General features: G+C 43.2%; 1 protein-coding gene across 8 annotated transcripts in view; it reads right to left on the bottom strand.

Annotated features, from left to right (window-relative positions):
• Positions 1–24053, bottom strand: part of SNCAIP (synuclein alpha interacting protein) — a 118547-nt gene that overhangs the window by 76364 nt on the left and 18130 nt on the right. For 5 of the 8 annotated variants that reach the window (XM_053407754.1, XM_053407755.1, XM_053407762.1 and 2 more), the window contains exon 2: positions 15375–15460. The exons of 2 other annotated variants lie outside the window; for them this stretch is intronic. The gene's annotated coding sequence lies outside the window, so the exon portion shown is untranslated. Of the gene's footprint in view, positions 1–13380; positions 13614–15374; positions 15461–24053 lie in introns of those variants that run through there. One more of the 8 variants, XM_053407759.1, reaches the window with a different exon arrangement.

Raw genomic sequence — 24053 nt, 5'->3', positions numbered from 1 at the left:
CCTTACAGTGGTCGTAAAACAAAAGGTGCCCCTAAAGGCTATACAAACACACTCACAAATGCTTTATTTGTATTTTGGTCATTCAGGTGTTTTCCACTGACCATCAAATGCAATTATGAGTAGAGTCAATGCAGTAACTTTTGATGTGTCTACAAATAATTGACCTCCCAGCTTTTTTTTATTACTATCAACTCACGTGCCAAAAGCAAGGTACATAAACATTCTTCCCTTATTAATGGCCACTCAGTTATTTAACAATAAAGTTCAGCTAGCTGCCCTCATGACAGCACACCTCTATAGTAGGAACACCTCCATAGCGCCAACCTCAGCACCCCACTGTTTGCCCCCCACCCCAGGAAGACACAGCCATGGTGCTGTTGGGGAGCTGCTGGTGCAGCACCAATGTACACTTCTGTTTGGATCTATATTGTGACATGTATGTCATAGATAACATTTCTGTTTTCATCCAGAAAGAAAAGCCTGTTTCATGCGACCAACGAGTGATGTAAAGGCTGCATCAACATGGTGGCCAGGCAGAGCGCCTTTGCTTGCTGTTCCCTCCATGTTGAGCCAAAACAATGCTGTCAGCAGCTGATGGGAGCCTGTTAAAAAGGGGTTAAGGGGCTGATTTGCATGGCGTTTTCCATATGACGAGCTGCCAAATGGATGCAGCTTCAAGTAGTCACATTCAGGCAAAGTAGTGTGTCGAAGTTTTTACTTTTCTGCACTGAAAAGCTTCAAAACAACTGAGAACTGTTTTTTTAAGGAGCTCATGTTGGGACGGGCAATTCTATCTATTTTGGTTTCTCACAGTTTCTCATTTTTTTCAATCTTCAGTTCAGTCCTACACACTCCTGTAGCAATTCACAAGCTTTTCTTCATGGAAATTTGTCAGCTTTTTTTCATGTGAATCTCTCCTAATAAACCTATTTTTGTGTGCAATTTTGACTGAGATGCACATTTTTGCAAGGAATTTTATCTAACATTTTTGTTCACCATTTTCACTAACAGACGCATTTTTATACACAAATGCCCACATTTTGCGGGGCAGATTATGTGGAGAACTGTATCAATATTTCAAGAAATGCGAATTTTGAAGGTTAGTTGCATTTCAGGTTTGCCTATTGATTTAGGAAGTGAACTTGGATAGTTTCTCATTAGAAAGGGAAACAAAATTGAATTTCTTCCCCAACCTAGACTCAATGGAGTAGAGTTTCCAGTCACTGCAGACAGGACATCTGTACTCTGAATATTGTTTTGTCCCTTTCTATGGTTCAAAGCCTCTCCTTCATAGGTTCTCACCACATATTGACTCCATCTGTACCAATTTCCTTCTGCCACAGTATGTTATGCCAACATATTTTTTCAATATCCACTCAATAACTTATTTATATATTTGCAAGAGTTGCACATTCCAATTATAATATTTAGATTTTTATGCAGAATGCAGAATTCTGGTTGCCAAAATGAGATTCCCTACCTATGTCCAGCTGCAATTAAGTTTTCAATTATATATCACAGGTCCTACAAATCCAGTTTACTAACTAACCAGCCCGGTTGATTCAGCAACCATACACTGCATTTTTTATTTTTTCTTACTTGTATGTGTATGGATGTGTGTGCGGTTGCTTTGGAATGCAAACCACAAAAGATTCTGGGAATCTATGGTCATTCCAATGAATGAAAGCATGTTTTTTCTCCTTTTTCTAATACATACATTTCTGAAATGGGTTTTTCTTAATGTGAAAGCATGGGTTAGAGAAAAGCCTGTGTAAAAGAGCTAGCAGAAACTGACTACTTTCTCCCCCTGAAAGGCTCTCCCAAGATCAGAGAACCCTACTGAATGGGATGGAATGGAATGTAGTGTAAAAGGCTGAAATTATTCTTGCTGTTGGCATCCATCTGTCTCGGGAGACAATGGAAGAGTGAACCTTCAGGGGTTAAGTCAAACTGTTGGGAGAGTTACAGTGCCTGCTGTGGCTGTAGAAAACAATACAGCGGTACCTCGGGTTACATACGCTTCAGGGGACATATGCTTCAGGTTGCAGACTCTGCTAACCCAGAAATATTACCTCGGGTTAAGAACTTTGCTTCAGGATGAGAACAGAAATCATGCAGCAGTGGCGCAGCAGCGGCAGGAAGCCCCATTAGCTAAAGTGGTGCTTCAGGTTAAGAACAGTTTCAGGTTAAGAACAGACCTCCAGAATGAATTAAGTTCTTAACCCGAGGTACCACTGTATGGGAGAGACATGGGTTATTGCAAGTGGGGCAGATGAAGGCATCTGGTTTCGCTATTACAGTGGTACCTCGGGTTAAGTACTTAATTCGTTCCGGAGGTCCGTTCTTAACCTGAAACTGTTCTTAACCTGAAGCACCACTTTAGCTAATGGGGCCTCCTGCTGCCACCGCGCTGCCGGAGCACAATTTCTGTTGTCATCCTGAAGCAAAGTTCTTAACCCAAGGTAATATTTCTGGGTTAGTGGAGTCTGTAACCTGAAGCGTATGTAACCTGAGGTACCACTGTACAGATGCACCATGGCGTTTCTCCCTCTCCACACTTCCCAGCAGTCATTTCTGCTCTGGTCACTGTTGTGGATACATGACCTGACCATCTGTCTCCAGACAGTCGTGCGCAAGCAATTCCCACATGTTAGGATTAATGTTGCCAGGCTCCATGTCACGTTTGCAGACATCTTTTATAAAGCAGAGTTGGTCTGCCAACAGGCCTGGTGCCTGAAGCCTTAAAGCACATCTTTGCGGACCCCGCCATTTTCCATTCTGTGTACATGACCAAGCCAGCCTAGATGTCACTGAGACAGAAGTGTGAACATGCTGGGAAAGAAGGCTGAAATGGAATAGGATGTTCCTTTGGGGAGGGGGAGGTGTGTCTGAAGAGCCTGCTGGAGGCAAGAGACATCTGAAAGTCAGCTTCCACTAGCCCTGTTACACATGTATTTCTCTACATCTTCATCATCAAAAGGGTTCAGTATGATCAGATCCAGATTAACAATTATATACCCCCAGTGGTACACATGCACAATAGGTCTGAATAGCCAAGTGCTCCCACTCTGATGATTATATAAAATTGCTACTCCAGGTGTAGAACAGTAGTACACAGACTCAGATTTGTGCACGTGTGACTGAGTCATAAGACTTCTGCTTTTACCTTCTCTTCCAAGATACAACAGTTAGCCAGATATTTCATTTCTTATTCTTCCCATCATAAAATAAATGTTCTATCGTTACGCTGGACTTTTGAGTTTTTGCCAGACACCGTGTTTTCCTATTACAATGAAGGAACAGACCACAGATGTCCAGCTGCTAAATTCATCACGGTACATGAATTGAAAGCTCCTACAATATAAATTATTAAAACTAATAGACATACTTTTATTTTCTCTTCTGTAGTTGTAAGCTATGTTTGCCACAATGAGCACGCCCCTGGGTACATTTAGAAGAGGGTGAAGCAGCAAGGGGAGCTGTTTCTAACCAATTCTTTTTTCACACTCCACAGAGGAAGAAGGTCTGGCAGTGAGTGTGAGAGAGAAATTCACCTGAGCCCAAGACTAGCCTAAGGCAGGCTCACAAGGAAGTACCGTATTTTTTGCTCTATAAGACTCACTTTTTCCCTCCTAAAAAGTAAGGGGAAATGTGTGTGCTTCTTATGGAACGAATGCAGGCTGCGCAGCTATCACAGAAGCCAGAACAGCAAGAGGGATTGCTGCTGTCACTGCGCAGCAATCCCTCTTGCTGTTCTAGCTTCTGAGATTCAGAATATTTTTTTTCTTGCTTTCCTCCTCCAAAAACTAGGTGTGTCTTGTGGTCTGGTGCGTCTTATAGAGCGAAAAATACGGTACATCACAGGAAGTGCCTGACGAAATCAGATGAATTGACGGAGGGCTAAAATTGATTCGAATGGTTAAGTTGGGACTTGTGTGGAAGAGGCAGATGATCATAGCTTTGGATCACAGTGAAGAGGCAAGGCAAGGAGAGATGGGCATGCCTAATGGACAAATTGACTGCATGTCCCAGAGGCCTCTGCTCCATTGGTGCGGAAGTCCAGTGTATACAAAGGTGTTCTTCCAAAAGTGAACGATTGATAAAAGCAACTTTTTAAAGCAAAATGTCCCTGTATTCAGTTTCCCTTTGCAAAGCACTTGCGTGGCGAGTTCCCGCCCCCACCAAGGATAAATAAAGACACCGGACACCAGAATTAAGGTTAAATGGGTGAATTAGGCCACAACTTTATTGAATTCAGGAATGAGAGGCATTGGCTTAGGCATTGGTCCTATTGACTATCCGGCTCCAGCCCATTTGATGAAGACCGGGAACGGTTAACACAATAGAGGGGGAGTCTCCTGCTGAGGCACGTCAACTAGGAGCTCCCCCGGGTCACCGCTCGGGGGGCATGCCTTAGGCCCATACCTCCATAGGCTTCGGACAGGGCCACGCCCCCTGGAGTCCTTTATCGGACCACCCTTCGCTCTCTGGGGGGAGGTGATGGCGTTCCTCCCCCCCATCCTCTTAACCCCTTCTTACCAATGCCTAACCGCCAATGCCGAGGAGTTGTGACGAGTTGCTACGAGGTAGGCGACAAACCAAATGGCCGCAAATTGCCAATTGGGAAAAAATCCTACCATGCCCCTTGCGGCGACAGACCGAAGTCCATAGCAAAGTCAGAAGCCTACCTAAAGGGAGGGAGGGTGGGAAAACGTGGGGGCTAGCTGGCAAAAGAGGGCGAGCCCCGGCCGCGCCGGCCCCAATTGGCTGGCTGAGCGGACGACGCGGCTGGGATTCCCCTGCTCAACAATCTGTAACCAAAAAGGGGTCTCCTAGATGTTCAGGCGGAGAAGCAAGCACAATCGAGTTTGTTTGGTTTGGTGTTTTTTTGTTTCTTTGTAGAAGTGATAGAGAGTATCACTTGACTCAGTGTGGTCTATTATTGAGGTAAGGAGGCTTCCTTGAGTGGCATCCCTCTTAAGGCAGAAGCAAGTAGTACTCAATAAGCTGAATTCTTGACTGCATGCCCTCAGGTCTGCAGGTCAACATTCACTAAGGGCTCAAGTCCTGACAGAAAGAAAAGCAATATTGTATCGTAACACATTAATCCTCTTATAGAGGCTGGGGTCATGGAAATGTGTTTAGTCTGATATGAGGTGGTACACACAGCTTGCTGAAGTAAGCATATTCATCACAGAAAAAGCACCTTTCTAACTTTAGTGGAAAGGAGAATAAGGGAGTTGCTTCTAAATCTGTTTAACAAATGTGTGTGGTGTTCAGCAGTCTTGTACCATGGAGAAATATTTAGCTATCTTTAGGGGGCAAAAACCCAAAAAACGTAGAGTGATTGACTAAAGATCAAACTAGACATTAGATATTAAATGTATACAGTGGTACCTTGGGTTAAGAACTTAATTCGTTCTGGAGGTCTGTTCTTAACCTGAAATTGTTCTTAACCTGAGGTACCACTTTAGCTAATGGGGCCTCCCACTGCCGCCGTGCCACTGCCACACGATTTATTTTCTCATCCTGAAGTAAAGTTCTTAACCCGAGGTACTATTTCTGGGTTAGCGGAGTCTGTAACCTGAAGCGTCTGTAACCTGAGGTACCACTGTATCTTCATTGAACATGCAGGTTTTTGTTTTGTAATGCAAGTAGCATCAGTTGGAAGGCTAGTAATGAAAGGGATGGGAGGGAAATTTAACCCTATCCTCCCCTTCTGTGGTCCTGAGGAAAGTGCCTCCACTGAAACTACTGCTTGTACTCAGGAGGAAATTCCTCACTGGTGCCAACGGGGGATATCCTCCCAATGCAAATAGCAGCTTCAAGCAATGGATTTTCCTCTGGGCGGCAGCAGGGTAGCAAAGAGTTACATTCCCCCTCCATGCCTGCTGAGATCTCCACAATTATCAGCCCCTCGCAGCTGATGCTGTTTGCATTTAAAATCAGACATTTTCCTCACCATATGCAGAGACACATATAAACATCACATCTAGTTTGGCCCTCCATTTAAAAGCTGAGCACACAGCATTGTTCTAACCTAATCGTGTTTAGCTTCCAAGTAAACAAGAGCATCACAGAAAAGTTTGATTTTCATATACAAGTAGCTGCATATTTTGAACTTTTATGAACATCATTTTCTGCATCTATGAAACCCAGCATCAGGCCTGGCAAGTGAACAAATGAAAGTGTAATTCCAACTCTGCTGGAAAGAATTGCAGAAGCTCAGTTGCCAATGGCATCAGCTGTGATTCAGGTTCTCTGACACACCAGGCTTTGTTCATGTCATTTTCAATCTTTTATGCCAGCAGCTGTGTTCAAATAAAACAAAGCTGTATGCCTTCAGCAGACTACAGATACATGTTTCATCCTTGGTTTCAGATCCTTGTAAAGTCTGGCTATGGCGAGACGTTTGGAACATTTTATCTACATTCTGGATGCTAATTTGTTAACACAGACTCACATCCTTTATAAGGCCTTCCTGCATTAGCTCAAGTCCAGATCCATAGGGTTCTCTAGCTGTAAGAGTCCCCACTGACTTTAAACTGATAATCTCATTGAAAGTACCAGATAATAAAAAGACCTACGCAGTATGGAACCAGGGTATTCATATGAAATGCCACGAGACTCCCCATAAAACTGTGAGAATTGGAAACATTTTTATGGAGAGGGATCTTAGAGCAGAGAAAATAATCATTAAAATGGGATAAGTTCAAAGATGGGAAAGAGTTATACTAGATAGTGTATATCCACTCTTGGCATATATAACCTGCTCCAGAATATTTCACCATTAAAGGAAGAATATTTTGTGAAAGTTAATGGAACAGTTTCCATAGTGCTCATTTCTCATGAGATCTCTCCTCCCCCCCTTCTCTTTTTGTGCCCTTTTTTATACTTCAAAATATGGCAACCCAACTAGGCTAAGAGACAGTAAGTAGCCCAGTGAGTTTCATGGCTGAGTGAGGACTTCAACTCTGGTCTCCTGGGTCCTAATTCAACATTCAAACCACTATACTACCCTAGCTCTGAGAAGTCAGAAGAACCAGCAAAAGGACCCAGTCAAAAGAAACCCAATACAAAGCGTTGCTGATCAGCCATCCAGCAGTCAAGCGAAGCAAGTAATCAAAAGTTTAGTCACCGTCAGAAAAGATTCAATGTAGAAAATGCTAGGATAGGAGATAAATCGAGAGGATTCAAGCAAGCAAGCCAAGCTATCTCTCAGGTAAGTGAAAGCAAAATATTATATATCTCATGTAACTAAGGATAACAGGTATATCTAAAATAGCTCTGGTGTCCAATCAACAGTCTAATTAAAGGGAAGTTGTTCTTAAATGCATTACTGGGACATATATATATTCAGAATCTGGGATTCGGGAGCAAAGGCCTGAACCAAAAGAAAGTATTTTGAGGATTACAGTTTATACTCAACTAATGTACAAACTAGGTGACTGAGACACTTCAATAAAAGCCAGTATGCATTAGTTCTATTGAAGTCAGCTAAGTCTAAACTGGCTCAATCCAATCAATTCCAGTTTAACTGGTTTCTGAATCCTTTTGCACATTTGTAGCTAAGAGGCTTTGACATAGCGGTTTAAGGGACCATGTGTGCCTGCAAAGTGTGCCTGTCTAGTGTTGATCAACGGTCCATGGAGACCAGCATTATGTCTCCACCAGTGGACAACCAGCTGCTCCCAAGAAGCTCAAACCCGATTGAAAAAGCCACTGCCCACATCACTTGCTCCCTAGCATCTGATAAAAAGACATGTATTGCCTCCGAAGGTTCCATTTACCTATCATAGCTAATCATAGCTAATAGCCATTGATGGTTTTATCAAATCTGAGCTTGGAAGGATAAAGAAAAAAAATGGCAATCCCTGTTTTATAATAAAAAAATAAATAAATGAGTATGATTAAGGCTTAGGATCTGTATGTTATCCATATATTTCATAACAGTAGTCATTAATGTGGAGTGTATGAAGCATTAGGGTAGGGGTAGGATCTCTGTGATGACAAACCTAGACAGCATCTTAAAAAGCAGAGACATCACCTTGCCAACAAAGGTCCGTATAGTTAAAGCTATGGTTTTCCCAGCAGTGATGTATGGAAGTGAGAGCTGGACCATAAAGAAGGCTGATCGCCGAAGAATTGATAATTTTGAATTATGGTGCTGGAGGAGACTCTTGAGAGTCCCATGGATTGCAAGAAGATCAAACGTATCCATTCTTAAGGAAATCAGCCCTGAGTGCTCACTGGAAGCACAGATCCTGAAGCTGAGGCTCCAATACTTAGGCCACCTCATGAGAAGAGAAGACTCCCTGGAAAAGTCCCTGATGTTGGGAAAGATGGAGGGCACAAGAAGAAGGGGATGACAGAGGACGGGATGGTTGGACAGTGTTCTCAAAGCTACCAACATGGAGTTTGACCAAACTGCGGGAGGCAGTGGAAGACAGGAGTGCCTGGCATGCTCTGGTCCATGGGGTCACGAAGAGTCGGACACGACTAAACGACTAAACAACAACAGGATCTCTGGTGGGGGACACATTGTGTTCCTTCTGGGGTAGCTTGTCCATTTTTGGTCCTTACCCTACATTAAGCTCTCACTTGTGGCTCCTAGAAGCTGTCAGCATGTGACAGTGGCCACACACCAGGAACGGTTTTGACTGGCCGGTTAAACTAGGTAAGGGTAGTTGATGGGTCTCAAACCCACAGTGAATTAGGGACTTTCCCCTGCATGTGAAGATAGGCTCCAGCAGAATGGGCGGACAAGACCAATAGTGGGTCCAACGGTCAAGGAGGCAGTTTCTGCACGTGCTGTAGGGGGAAGTGAGGGGCAGATGGGGCACGTCAACCTGAGAAGATAACCTATCTAGGGAAAACTCTGCTCCTAAACCTCCACTTCCTTGTGGGAAATCTTTGGGAGAAGAAAAGGCTAGGGAGTAAACCCTACACAATTCCAGAGCAGAGTCCCTAAGACAGTTGGATGGCACCTTGTATGTCTCCTCCCTGCAGCCAAGCTGGTGCCAAACATATTGTTCTGCTTTCCTTTGCACCACATCAGTGAGATCTTGTTATTTGGGCAGCCCAGGCCCTCCATACACACTGCCCAGGCTTGTGCTCCAGGAGTAAGTTCCGAACACATGGATAGCTCAGTTGGTTAGAGTGTGGTACTGATAATGCCAAGGTCGCAGGTTTGATCCCCGTATGGGGAAGCTGGATGTTTGGGTTGGACGGGATGATCCTCAGGGTCCCTTACAACCCTATGATTCTATAAATTCTATGAATCTAAGTCACTTTGGTACTCCTAATGCAGTGGTTTGGAGGGGCACACTCCATTGTCTCTTGACAGATGCCAACAACAGTCATTAATGTGTGAGACTCTGCCATATCTATTAGTTGTTATGATGAAGTAAAGAAAGGAGTTAAACGGCATTGAGAGTTTCACCATCTGATTGCTGTGAAACCGTCTGTCACTATGGTTTTGCCTGAAGAGCTGTCTGACAGGAGCCAGGGATTTGACAAAAAGCACCTTGATGTGTTTTTTATGGGTACAAACATTTCCAGAATAGGCAATTCACTTGCAGTGCTGGAGGTCTGAAATGGGTGCTCTGCATAGGTATGTGAGAAACAGTAGTTGCAATTCTGAAGGGGCAGAGGCATATAGACTGAAAGCTAAGAGTTCTTGCTAGACTTAGTGGCAACTGGGCATTATCTTTGGAGTGGGAGAACCTGCTACAGAGGTCTAGATTTGCTGCTTTTATATTTTCATATAAATAATAATAATAATATTATTATTATTAATAATAATTTATTATTTGTACCCTGCCCATCTGGCTGGGTTTCCCCAGCCACTCTGGGCGGCTTCCAACAAAGATTAAAAATACATTAAAATGCCACCCATTAAAAACTTCCCTAAGTTTTTAAGCGGCCTTCAGATGTCTTCTAAATGTCAGGTAGTTGTTTATCTCTTTGACATCTGATGGGAGGGCATTCCACAGGGCAGGCACCACTACCGAGAAGGCCCTCTGCCTGGTACCCTGTAGCTTTGCTTCTTGCAGTGAGGGAACTGCCAGAAGGCCCTCGGAGCCGGACTTCAGTGTCCAGGCAGAACGGACATAAAGCATTTATTAGGAAGACACCGAAGTGCTCTTTTATCCAAAAGAAGCTAAAGAGTGTAGTAATAATGCTTGTGTCAAAACCATCCAGAGTGGATGAAAATGGCCACTGGGCTGAACTTAAGATACATGTACAGTATTCTTTTGTTCTATGAGTAACAACTAATAGGCCTCGTTGTCTGGAAAATAGATTGTTCCACGTTGGTAAAGGAAATCTCGGTGCACAGAATGAGCAATCCATTAATAAATATCATATAGAAGTTTCTCTCCTCAGAGTCTGAATGGCAGATTTGCACTAAACGGCAGTTACAAAAGATTGGCTGCTAATGCAGCTGAGATTTACTTAACAGACCTTCTGGTGCTTCGCTGCCAATTCAAACAGTAAAGTTCAAAAGCCAAAGAACCCAGACGACACAAGCCATGAGATCTGTGCGCATCTCAGTTCAAAGCGAGCCCTGACTTTAAAAGAGACAAGGTGCTGAGTGTCTCTGCACTTTAGCCAAGGAATGAACTAGTAGTTCTGGCATTCACGACACTGGCTTCAAATTACCTTCTCTCTCAGCCAAGCTCAGCACTCCAGAATGGCCCACAACATATGAATGGAGAATGCTTCTTCTTTTTTTAAGATACCAGCTATTCACATTACAACAGCAGAAAACAAATGATCTACTTTGTTCCTTTAAAGTTAAATGAAAGGCTTAGAACCAAATTTGTCCTTCTAATAAGAGGAACAAATAAAAGGAAACATTAGTTTATTTTCCTGCTTTAGACTTGTGTTTCATATCACAGCATTTCTTTCCTTCTTTGGTTAAATCTATTAAATGTTTGCTAAAACTAAGCGTTCGGTTTTACATTGTTAAGCACTACATAAGATCTTTCTCAAGGGTTCTTGAGGTTAAGGCTCCTACCTGTCATATAAGATTACAAAGACATAGAAGATAATCTCTCAAAGGTACCTCCAATATCATAAAGTTGTTTCCTTATAATTAGGAACTATATTACATTTGTCCTTCCAAGTGCATGTAATTTTAATGAGTCTATACCATCCAAATTGTTCTCTGCATCCTCTGGAATTCCAGAATGGTAGCGATGCTCAGCTTAGGTTTAATTATGAGAAAGATGTGGTACATTTTGTACATTCATTCACTGTAAAAGGTAAAGGTACCCCTGACCGTTAGGTCCAGTCACGGACGACTCTGGGGTTGCAGCGCTAATCTCACTCTATAGGCTGAGGGAGCTGGTGTTTGTCTGCAGACAGTTTCCGGGTCATGTGGCCAGCATGACTAAGCCGCTTCTGGTGAACCGGAGCAGCGCATGGAAACGCCGTTTACCTTCCCGCCGGAGCAGTACCTATTTATCTACTTGCACTTTGACGTGCTTTCGAACTGCTAGGTTGGCAGGAGCAGGGACTGAACAACAGGAGCTCACCCCGTCGCAGGGATTCAAACCGCTGACCTTCTGATCGGCAAGTCCTAGGCTCTGTGGTTTAACCCACAGCACCACCCATGTCCCAGTTTAACACCTTACTACTAAACTAAACTAAACCAAACCAAATTAAAAAATAAATAAATCTGGCTAAGTTCTTGCAAGATGTAAGATCCATATGATTTGGAGGCAGTAATGTTTCTGAATACAGTGGTACCTCGGGTTACATACGCTTCAGGTTACATACGCTAACCCAGAAATAGTGCTTCAGGTTAAGAACTTTGCTTCAGGATAAGAACAGAAATTGTGCTCCGGCGGCGCAGCAGCAGTGGGAGGCCACATTAGCTAAAGTGGTGCTTCAGGTTAGGAACAGTTTCAGGTTAAGTACGGACCTCTGGAACAAATTAAGTACTTAACCTGAGGTACCACTGTACCAGTAGCTGGAAACCTCAGGAAGACAGAGCACTCAGAGCTCAGGTCCCACAGACATCTTGTTAGCACTGTGAGAACAGGATGCTGGACTATAGGGTTGCCAAATGTCCAGAATTTCCCAGATATAGCAGCAGTTGGAAGCAGTGTCAGGGCGGAAAGCACTGGAATGTCTGGAAAAATCCAGATGTATAGCAAACCATGTCGGAAGTCTAGATTTTGCTCAACAACTTAGGCCAAGAAACAAACAAACTCAACAACTTTCCAGATCTTCACCTTTTGAAATATGTCAACCCTAGACTAGGAGGGTCATTGACCTGACCCAACAGGCTATTCCTATGTTCTTATTTTATCTTAGATAAAGCATTTCACCTCCAATACAAAAGGCTAATCATAAACATCTGTGTGACACAGTTTTCTGCTTTAAATATTATGAAAAAAGCTATCAAAGTTATCATAGAAACCTGAAATCATTTAAAATCCAACTCTAAACCAATTAAGAAGATAACAGAGCCACTAAGATTTTAAAAAATGGAAATAAACTGGATAAGAAAGAAGACCAGGATCAATCAGTTATGAAGTATGGCATGCATACTGTAATGGGAATGAGGTTACATATATTCTGAGTTGATTAATACATAATACTTCATATTTAACTTGACAACTAATACTTCATCGTACTTTTCAGACCAAGAAAATGTTTCCTTAAACAAACCTGTCCAAAGACATTTCTGAATACATTTGTTTTAAACACTGGTAATTTAATTACAACATTAAACCTCAGTTAAAATAACAAATCTATACTGAAATCAGAAGGGAAAAAACCGTATGACGAATTGTTCCCTAGAAATGTGTGAGGCTGGGAAAAATGTACAATAAACATTTCTTTAATCAGGGCATTTAAGGCTGCAATCCTAAACATGGGGTTAGGATTAAACACAGGAACCTAGGGATTAAACCCTACTGAACATAGTAGAACTTACTTTTGAGTAAACATATATGAGGCTGAACTTCAAAAGGAAAAGGTAAGAACTGCAAAACTAGGCAGGCTTCAAACGGTTAAGAACCTTTTCTATGCCTGCTACCCAATGCCAAAACTGCAATATTATACAGAGCAACTCGTGCATAATTCTTATGAATTTAAATGGGAATTATATAGATATGATTATGTGTACAACTGCAGGCTTAAAATTGCTTTGGAGAATGGATGGGATCAGATGCAAAGGCATCTGTGTTGGGGCAATGGTGCTGCAAAGCATGGGGTGTCTCTGTTGCTTAGAAAGCCTAGAAAAGAAAGAGAAAAATGGGGCCCACAGTTAGTAATCTCCCGATCCAGGTCCCTAAACTGGTTTTGGCATTCAAGCATCTAAGCTCAAGAGGAATTCACTATCATCACAGAATGTCTACTACTTACATGTCTATCTTCTTTCTGTAACAAACATGAAATGATCCAACCATAGGAGCTCACCAGGCCTTTTTGCACTCTGGAGACCAGTGAGCCAGCAGAAGGAGGTGTCACAATGGCTTCTGCAAATCTGGGGTTGTCCCTAGAAAATAGGGACACTTGGCGGGTCTGCTGAGGTGCTCAGATGGGAGACCACGAGGGAACCCATGATATGGTACTTAGACAGACAGGGCAGTATTAGGACAGCAATGCAGTAACACTAAAAGCAATCCTATCAAGACCAGGGAGACATCCCTTTGCCGCCCTATATCACAGCAACTGCAGAACATGAATCCAGGAATTCTTCATCCATATGACGTGTGAGGGCATCTAGTTCATACCAAGTGCGAGCTCCTCCCACAGAACGTGGGCAGGAACACCGTGACAACTCTATGCCCCATACTGACCAAGCGATGAACTGTGGCAACAGGTGGAACTTAACCCCTATTGACATGTCCACATTCTCTACAAAGGGAAAGGAACAAATAAAAGATGGCGAGCAGAGAGTGCATTAACAAAACAAAGGGCCCATTTGGTGAAAATGAGAACTTTGATCCAGCTATGCCTATAGAAGTCCCAATCTGTGATTAACAGAAATAGAAGGTGTCTATTTGTCAGCTCCCTGCATCGCTTTCTTCAGTTACTAAGCCTGCAATCCTAACACCACTTACCTGGAAGTAAGGCCCATTGCTTTCAATAGGAATTGTTTCTAACTAACGCTGAATATGCAAGTGGGATGGGCAAACACAGCACCAGCTGCTGAAGTGGGATGAGGGACTGGGTGCCCAGCAACTGTATGTATGTATGTATGTATGTATGTATGTATGTATGTATAGCTAAGACTATACATGCAGAAGCCTGCTTCTATACATCTCTGAACAGCTAGCTCACAGAAAGGATGGCAATGGAAGAATACGATGGTGGTTAACACACGCGGCTGCAACGGCTGGTACAGCAGCCATTGGGTCATGCTGCTAAAATAACTTACTTTAGGGACTGCAAAGACTAAAACTTAAATGTTTATTTCAGGGGTCGGCAAGCTTTACCTTGCCTGGGCCGGTTCACTGCAGCGGAGATCCCTTCGTGGGCTGGATTGTGCCCGTGATTTCCATTGTCTATGTCTGCGCAGATGCAATTTCCAGCGTCTGCACATGCACAGATGCAATTTTTGGCGCCACGGAAGCGAGTGCCCACGCCGTGCCAGTTTAGCACAGCTCGCGGGGACTCACCAAGCGGGTGGCTTGGTTTGGGGGTGGCTTGTGGGCCAGTTAAATGACCCCCGTAGGCCACTTATGGCCCATGGGCCTTAGACTGCTGACCCCTGGTTTATTTTATTATCAATTTCACCCAGCCATCTGGTACGGAGACCCCTCTAGACAGTGACAGAAGATAAACCAATTTCCCATCGCACAACAAACAAGAACGGTAAGAACAGCATATTGCAAAATGCCAAAATGTTTGAAACCGACCCCATATTTCACCCTCTTGTTTATACGCTTCCAAGGAAGTGACATGAATGTTCTCAAATTAAACCACAAAAACTGTGGACACCAAGGTGCTCCCCTCCTCCCAGTAACCACAGCTGCACGTGCAGCAGAAGGATCAGGACAGGGCTCATTGGAGCCTGATCTTTCGTTTCCTGCCTCCTTCCCCTCAGCTAGCCCTTGGCTAGGCAATCCTAAGAAACTTGCAGGCAAGGTCCCTGGGGAGGAGAGGGACAGCTGGATGTGTATATGGGAGGCACGTGCAGGCTTCCTGTTGAAAGTAATGACCAGCTGCTGCAGTACACATAGCCAAGGGCAAGCTGCGGAGGAGGAACGAAGGGTTCCCAATGAGTTTTATCCTGAAAGCCCATGTGTGTGCAGATGTAACTGGGGGGAGAAAGAAAGATAGAAAGAAAGATAGAAAGAAAGAAAGGAAGGAAGGAAGGAAGGAAGGAAGGTGGATCTTGCCATTTGATTTACCTAATTCTTCCAACGTCTTTGCAAGCCTCCACAAAGTCGCGTTCTACATTCGTTCGTCTAACACAGGCAGCACCACAACACCAGATCTGCAAAGAAGAATTCAGAGACATTTACAAGCCACGCTGAGAGGAACAAAATTAATGGTTACACACATGCTGAAGGATGCTGACTTATTATGCATGCACACATTTGGCTGAGTGCACATATTTTTCCATTATTCTCGCTGCTGTTACTTTGGAAGAGCAGTTCGAAGTGTTAAAGGAAGCTTGGAGTGAGAGTTAGTATTCACACGCATATATACTATGTGGCCATAATCCAGCGATGTGATTTGTGTGCGTGCGAGCAATAAACATTCAGATTTTACCAGCTGTTCCTCTTTAGTAACTCCCTGTGATGGTTTTACATTTGGTGAGTTGAAAATACCAATTTGGCAGGGATAGGGAGAGAAGGGTGTGTCAGAGAAGATGCTAAAGGAAGAAATACCCGTGAGGGGGGAAACTGGTGCATACAGAGACCTGGAACATGCACCCTTTTGGATGTAACTCTACTCTTCTGAACATATGTGCCTGAATGCTTGAAATATGTGCTGTCATCTGTTTTTAATACTAAAACACCCAAAACAATTTGTAATGCAGAAATATGCAATATATAGTGAACACTGCACCAAACACACACATATACTTGTACAGTCCAACAATTCTGTGAATTGGCCATAAAATAATTACATGTGAGACTGTACCAAAGACATATGGATGTCATGATTACAAGCTGGAACTCAGAAAGAATTATATCATACAAGTTCTCACTGAAATTACCTGCGGCTCCCTTCATTATTTTAAAGCACAGGGGGCTAACCCATAGCCTTGATTCAGTCTGGCCAGACATAGGAGGGAACCCCCAGCCCCCTCCCAGTTTTATTTTCCAGTTTCAGAACTGGGGTGCTCTGCACTGAGATTGGATGATAAAGCGCTCTGCTTGTGCTTTGCAGCAGGGATACAACCGTAGTAGGTGACCAGTTCAGTTGGGAGAGCTCTGTGGTGGGATGGCTGCCACCTCAATCTGGCATACATGGGTACTGTTTACGCTGTTAGGCAGCACCCCCCTTTTCTTTCTGTGACAGGGGTTCCTGAGCTGGCTGCCTTTTATTCTTTGTAGATAGTTCTGTGAAAACAAAAAGGCAGCATTTCCCTGCACCCCAGCACTGGATCGGGGATGATTTTGTAAGAACCCTCAGCCTGCCTTGGGCAAGAGAATATATCCAGACCCTCCAAGTGTCCCTATTTTCCATGGACAGTTCCAGATTTACAGAAGCAATCCTGGTTTCTGATTTGATCCCAGAATGACCTGCTTTTCCTTAGGACGTCCCTATTTTTATCGGAGAAACGATGGATGGTATGGAGTTATGCAACCCCCAAGCCAAGGAGATATGTAACCATTAGAAGACATCTGAAGGCAGCCCTGTGAAGGGAGGTTTTTTAAATGTTTAATGTGTTATTAAGTTTTTTATATAAGTTCTCAGAGGTATTTCCCAGCGTAGTTAGAGGTGGTGTCCTCTGGCAGATTTCGGATTCATCCTCCAAGTTTAGTCCAGATAATATTGTATTTTGTGGGGAGACAAGGCCAATCCAGGCATTGACGTCTCCCCCCAAGACAAACAGAGGGTTGGGCAACAAAGAGTCTATACTTTCGAGTAGCTGGTCAAGTCTTTCCCAATATGAACTCAGTCCCCCACAGGACTTTAGTGGAGGAATATACATGCAAATACAGGAGAAAAAATTATATAGCCGAGATAGCTATCAACTGTAAAGGAGATGAATTTTTTTGACCCCATCAACACCAAGCTGTATCTTTCTCACTAAACTTTGTACATAATTGTCTATTGTATTATTTAATATTATTTAATATATTTGTGGCCCCGCGGTGATTTTAGCTTATAAATTTTATTGTCTAATGTGTCAATTTGTATATTAAGGAGTTTCTATAGCTTTGTGCAGATTAGGTCATGTTTTGACAATGTAAATGTTTTAAGTTTTTGTATCAAACTAGTATATATTTTATTGAATGACATTGTATACATTGCAGCAGCCTTTGGCTATAAGCAATAAACTTGACCGACTGACTGCCTATTATGTTTTTTATATATGTTGGAAGCCGCCAGAAATGGCTGGGGCAGCGCAGTCAGATGCTCAGGGAATAAATAATAAGATCGTTTTTGTTGTTGAACAGGACATCCTTATTTTCATTGGAGAAATGACGGACAGCATGGTGTATGCATGGATATACAACTCTGTGTGTGCGTGCATGCGCGTGCATGCGTACACATGCAGGAGAAAAAGAGAGGTCTGCGTACCTGCAAATTCAGTGAGTGAGTGTGTGTTGTATGTGTGTCTCTGTGTGTGCTCTATTTGTGTTGAGTGTGCAGGCGTGGTCCCTATGTGTGGAGACCACATGTGTGGGCTGAAACTACTTATGTGTGTGGAGTGTGTCTGCATGTATACATTGGCCACAACCACCACTGCCATATGGCCCTAAAAAATATCATCAGACAAAAAATGGTTCACCACCCCAGTTTTAAAGCAGGCTGTGGGCCAGATTATACAGCTACCACTTGTGTGCGTATTCCTCAACACTATAGTAATAGATGACAGCAAGATCAGCTTATAATGTCCCTTAAATGTGAAGTACCCTGTTAATGTAAACAAGGTAATAAGATAACCCTGTGCAGCCTCTTAAATCAACTGTCAAAATAATTCCAGAGAGCTGTCACAGCAGGATAGTAATAGATAGTTAAGTCCCGATTATGTATGACCTCTTTTTTACAGCCTGCCTGATGAAAGCATGGCTCAATGACAAGACGACACATATCTAACCTCTGTCCCTTGCAGCTATTTCCTCACCTACCAAAACATGAGAGCAATCCTGGTGGAATAATTTATTTTGACAAAAAGCTCTTGAGAAGAACTAAGGTCTATTTTGTTAGACGCTTATGCTATGATAAATTTGTTGGTTTACGGCGCCGCAGTTCACCATGATGCTTTTGCTAAAAACAAGCTAACATGGCTATTCTTCTAGAATTTGTCACTATCTGCCATGTAAGTGAAATGTGGGGGAAGGGACCAGTGTTTCTTCCTATAAGGGGTCTGTGGCTTGTAGGGATTAAATATGCTGAATAAGAAACTTCAGTTCCTGGGGGTGGGAGGGAGCTCCCTGTAATAATGTTCTTTACTAAGATTAGAGAAATCCACAGATTACATGTCAGTGTTCTGTAAAATTATCATTGTACTGCACAAATATTAAAAACAGGGGCAGAAAGAAGTATGCACCTTTAATATTATATTTACAGCATTTATGATAGAAAAGACTGTGCAAGTTTTTTGTCGTTATTTTAAAGAACTCTACCACATTCCCAGTGAATTATTCACGATAATTTGAAAATCTCCATCTTCAACAGTAAGCCAGTTTGGAAACATTTTGTTCATGGAAATGTGGCATTTATGAATTGCTTCTCAACAAAAATTACATGGGCTCCAAAGCCAAATCCTCAAAGACAGTTGTGTGTGTGTGTGTGTGTGTGTGTGTGTGTCTGCTCTGACCTCAGCACTGAAACCACTTGTAAGAAATCTCGCAGGAGCTATTACTTATGAACTTTTATGACCATATATGTCTCTGCATATCTTACTTTATCGAAAGATATAATTGATGATTCACTTCACAATTCAGAGGAGACCAGTTACTGTCAAATAACCTCATATCTAATTCAAAACAAAGCTAGTTATGAATTGAAAATAAAACAACAACCATAAAGTTCCCAATTATTCTGCAATACTCTAGTACAGGGGTAGGCAAACTAAGGCCCGGGGGTTGGATCCGGCCCAATTGGCTTCTAAATCCGGCCCATAGACAGTCCGGGAATCAGCGTGTTTTTACATGAATAGAATGTGTCCTTTGATTTAAAATGCATCTCTGGGTTATTTGTGAGGAATAGGAATTCGTTCAGTTTTTTTTCTTCAAAATATAGTCTGGCCCCCCACAAGGTCTGAGAGACAGTGGACCGGCCCCCTGCTGAAAAAGTTTGCGGACCCCTGCTCTAGTATGCCTGAGGCTGCATTATATTTAAGCTAGGGTTGCCATATGCCATATGTCAAATAGTGAAAATATGGACTATGTCCAGGGAATTCCTGACGTATGGAAACCATAATTTAAGCTTTCACACAACATAAAAGCCACTTCTGGAACTCTGCTGCAATATAGTACAAGTTTACTACTCATTTCTATGTTGTTTGCTTCCAGAAAAAACCCTGTTTCCAAATAATTTGGAAATGAGTGCTAGGTTGCATTGCACTGTTCGAAATTAGGCAAGCGCCAAGCACATTTTGCACTTAGCTTTCAACCATTTGCAAAACACTGAGCCTCTTGGGCTTGCCGATCGGAAGGTCGGCGGTTTGAATCCCTGCGACGAGCTGAGTTCCCGTTGCTTGGTTCCAGCTCCTGCCAACCTAGCAGTTCGAAAGCACATCAAAGTGCAAGTAGGTCCCACTCCGGCGGGAAGGTAAACGGCGTTTCCGTGCGCTGCTTTGGTTCACCAGAAGTGGCTTAGTCATGCTGGCCACATGACCCGGAAAAACTGCGGACAAGCGCCAGCTCCCTCGGCCAGTAAAGCAAGACGACCTCTGCAACCCCAGAGTCATTCGTGACTGGACTTTACTGTCAGGGGTCCTTTACCTTTTTTTTTTTAACCCATAAAATTGCAAGAGTAAAGTGGCAAAGTTTGTGGTCATATACTGACATACAGTTCTTTTCTCCTGTTTTCATGCAGGAATCGGGGGGAACAGAAGCACATCTGTGTGGAACGGGTGAGGGAGCAGTTACATTGTCAAACAACGTTTGTGTGAATGAAATTTGGTACAATATGCTGGTGTAGCAGTCAAAAAGCTACAGTTCCAGAACGCAACAGGTACTGCAGTGTGAAAGGAACATTAGAAAATGGAGCAGAAGAGCTAGCAATATAATCAGGAAAGCTTAATGCAATATTTCCCACACCCATAAACTTGCACTATGTTTCACTATAGAGACTGAGTAGCTACTTCCCGCCTTTGAGCATCTTTCTAGGCTTTCTACAGTGAACTGTAGCTATTAAAAATCCCCCTTTGGAGGGATCTGCATAGCTCTATCTGAGTAGCAATGACTGCCAAGTGCTCTGACAAAATGTGGATGAAATGTTAGAGCAATATATGATGCAATGCATCCAGCATCACAAGTCAGTTTAGAAGTGTTGGCAGGCATGTGTGCAGAGGATTTTCCAAAGGTGGTTGTAATTGCTGACCCAACTCTGAATTAAGCCGAAGGAAGTCCACCTATCGCTACCTCCGTTTCAAAAGTAGTTTGCCATGTGGCACAGGATGCTGATGCTTGAGGTGGGGGAAAACCCCACAAATCTAAGCTCTCTTGGGTCCACAGAACTAGTTTCACTGTTCTTTGGATCCCTGGCTTCTGTTTCCTGAAATTTGGTGCGTAGATCTTCTGTGTTATATTCCCCAGCTCAAATGAAATCATCGCCCATTAGAATTTCAGTGCTTTTGTAATCTCTCAGAGCATTGTGTAGTTACTTTCTTATTGTAAAACACTTTGAGACTAATGCCAGATGGTAGTCACTTTAATTTATTTAGCGTAATTGGTCTAAGACTGCTTGCCAACAAGAATATCCTGCGTTTAATGTGAAGACACTCTTTGCTTCATATTATCCCTAATTATGAAAAAAGTAATAATGTGTGTTCCAACTGTTACAATGTCTCTCAAATTTTATCTGCTTAATGTTTAAAATGTGCAGCACTTCCTATCTCTTGTGTGTAAAACATTTTATATGTCATATCACGGAACCACAGAAGACTTGTGCACCAATAGAGCAAACAAACATATGCTCCCGCTTCAGGCATCAACCATGTGAAGGGGTCTTGTAGGATCATAAGGCATCATAGCTTGGACCTGCCTCCAAGTTCTTTCTGTCCTCTCGTCCAAATATGTCATTGGTGCAATAAATATGGACCTCCAAATGAACATGCTGGGAGAATCATCCAACAGTGGTTCCCAATTCAAGAGAAATCTGCATGCTTCGGCTTGCAGACATCTCTGTTCTCTCTACATGTAGGTTTGCCACCTTTGGTCAGGCAAAATAAGGGACAGGTCAGGCAAAATACAGAACAGGTTTTTTTTTGGGGGGGGGTCAATTGGATGTGTGTGTTAAAATTTACTTTACCTGGTGCAGAAATGACTTCAAAGAAATGCATTGCAATGGCAAACATGGTTTCCAGTGCTTTAGTCAATATGAAACAAAAAACCCCAAAAGCCCTATGGGGGGGGGGGAAGCGCACTTTGAGAGTGCACTTAAAAACATTGCCAGGTTGGAAATGAAACTATTATGCCCCTACATAAACCTCATTTTCCAAAATATATATCATAAATACAACCAGAGAGCAAGAATTTGAGCCGACTCACCACCGCCTTTGCATAAGAGGAATAATAATAATAATAATAATAATAATAATAATAATAATTTATTTATATCCCGCTCTCCCCAGCTGAAGCCAGGCTCAGAGCGGCTAGCAACAGTAAAAGTAACACAGCATTCCAAAATCAATTCATTCTAAAATCAATTCAGAATCAAATTAATGGCAAGCATTGGGCTAGAGTTCTATGAGGATTACCAGAGGAGGGGGTCAGACTGTGTCTTGGCCAAAGGCCTGGTGGAACAGCTCTGTCTTGCAGGCCCTGCGGAAAGACATCAAGTCCCGCAGGGCCCTAGTCTCTTGTGACAGAGCGTTCCACCAGTTTGGGGCCACAGCCGAAAAAGCCCTGGCTCTGGTTGAGGCCAGCCTAACCTCCCTGTGGTCCAGGACCTCCAAGAAGTTTTTGCTTGAAGACCGTAAGGTCCTCCATGGGACATACCAGGAGAGGAGGTCCCATAGGTATGAGGGTCCTAGGGCTTTAAAGGTTAAAACCAGCACCTTAAACCTGATCCTATGCTCCACTGGGAGCCAGAGCAGCTAGTATAGCACCAGGTGAATGCGATCCCGCGGCAAGGACCCCATAAGGAGTCTCGCCGCGGCATTCTGCACCCGCTAGAGTTTCTGGGTCGGTCTCAAGGGCAGCCCCACGTAGAGTAAGTTATGGGGGGCAAGTGCCCTGGCATTTTAGCTGCTATGCTGTGATTTCTTTTTCTTCTGATATTGCTCTTTAGCCGGCTGTTCTTCCTCCTCAACACCTGTGCAACCTCTCCACCAGACCGGATGGCCTAGGCCTGTCCAAAGTGCAATGTGCTCTTGCCCACATCCGCCTCTGCCCATGCAAAAATGCTCTCCCTCCCACCCACCCTCCACTGGATGGACCAGGCTCCTTCACTCTCCGTGACCCAACCTCTGCCTGCACAAACTCCCACTCAGGCTCTCGCTCTCCTCCTCAACCAGAGCCACCTTCTGCCTATGCATTTTTGAGGAGGAGTTTGAATACGTGAAAAAGGTGTCCCATTTGAAGTCCGACAGGGATCAAGTTTTTTCCAGGAATAGGTGGTAACCCTGTCTACATGTGAACATCAGCACTATGGCAGAGGAGCTGTGCAAATTTGGGGATGGAACCAGGAGCAGGTCCTCACTGTCCTAGGAAGATGTTATGACACTTGGATATACAGTGGTACCTCAGGTTACAGACGCTTCAGGTTACAGACTCCGCTAACCCGGAAGTAGTACCTTGGGTTAAGAACTTTGCTTCAGGATGAGAACAGAAATTGTGCGGTGGTGGTGCAGTGGCAGGCCCGATTAGCTAAAGTGGTACCTCAGGTTAACAATAGTTTCAGGTTAAGAATGGACCTCCAGAACGAATTAAGTTCTTAACCCGAGGTACCACTGTATGTACTTAGTATTGACGATATCCGAACAGAAGCAAGAAATGCATGTGCTAAATCTGGGTGTAGCACTGATTGCAGGATTTGGACCACATGTGTGTGCCATATGGAGAATCAAAGTTCTGGCATGGTTAATCATTTGTATGAGTCGGAGGGAATACGGCACCTGAGACCAGCCCTCCTCCATGAGAAGATGATTAGTACTGTACTGTCAAAACAGAGAGTAGAGACCTGATTATTTAGCCAGTATCCACTCACAGATTGTGACAGACAATCCCACTTCTAAACAGATGGATCCTTAGATCAGAGTCATCATACCTGGCTTCCACCACTTCTCCTTTACAGAGTTAAATTATATCATCGCCATATCCTCTAATAGTATAGTCAGTGGCCCTGCGCCAATCGATTTGGATGATTCTGCATATCTAGCTAAATCGCAACGTATATAGAAGTACATTTCCTTCAGCACTGACCTCTCCAAAGATTAGTAAAATCACCCCCCACCAATCCACTCTTCCCACCCCAACAATAGTTTTTGGTGACAAGGGATTCTGAGACACACCCATATTATCCTCAATTTGTTCATTTCCTAGTATTCAGGTATTAAAAAAAATACAGTTTTGAACTCCTGTCTTGGAACAAAACAGCAGTATGGGGCTTCAATGGCTGCAAAACTGTATTCGACTTCCCTCCTTTAAATCATGTGTTATTTCATAAAACTGCATGCTTTGGTGCATCTGAGTGCTTATTTTTGAAATTTATGCTAACAATTGTCACATAATATA

This window comes from Podarcis raffonei, chromosome 11, assembly GCF_027172205.1.
Source record: "Podarcis raffonei isolate rPodRaf1 chromosome 11, rPodRaf1.pri, whole genome shotgun sequence".
NCBI lineage: Eukaryota > Metazoa > Chordata > Lepidosauria > Squamata > Lacertidae > Podarcis > Podarcis raffonei.
Note: the sequence above shows the minus strand (reverse complement) of the source record. Positions and strands in the feature narration are given on the sequence as shown.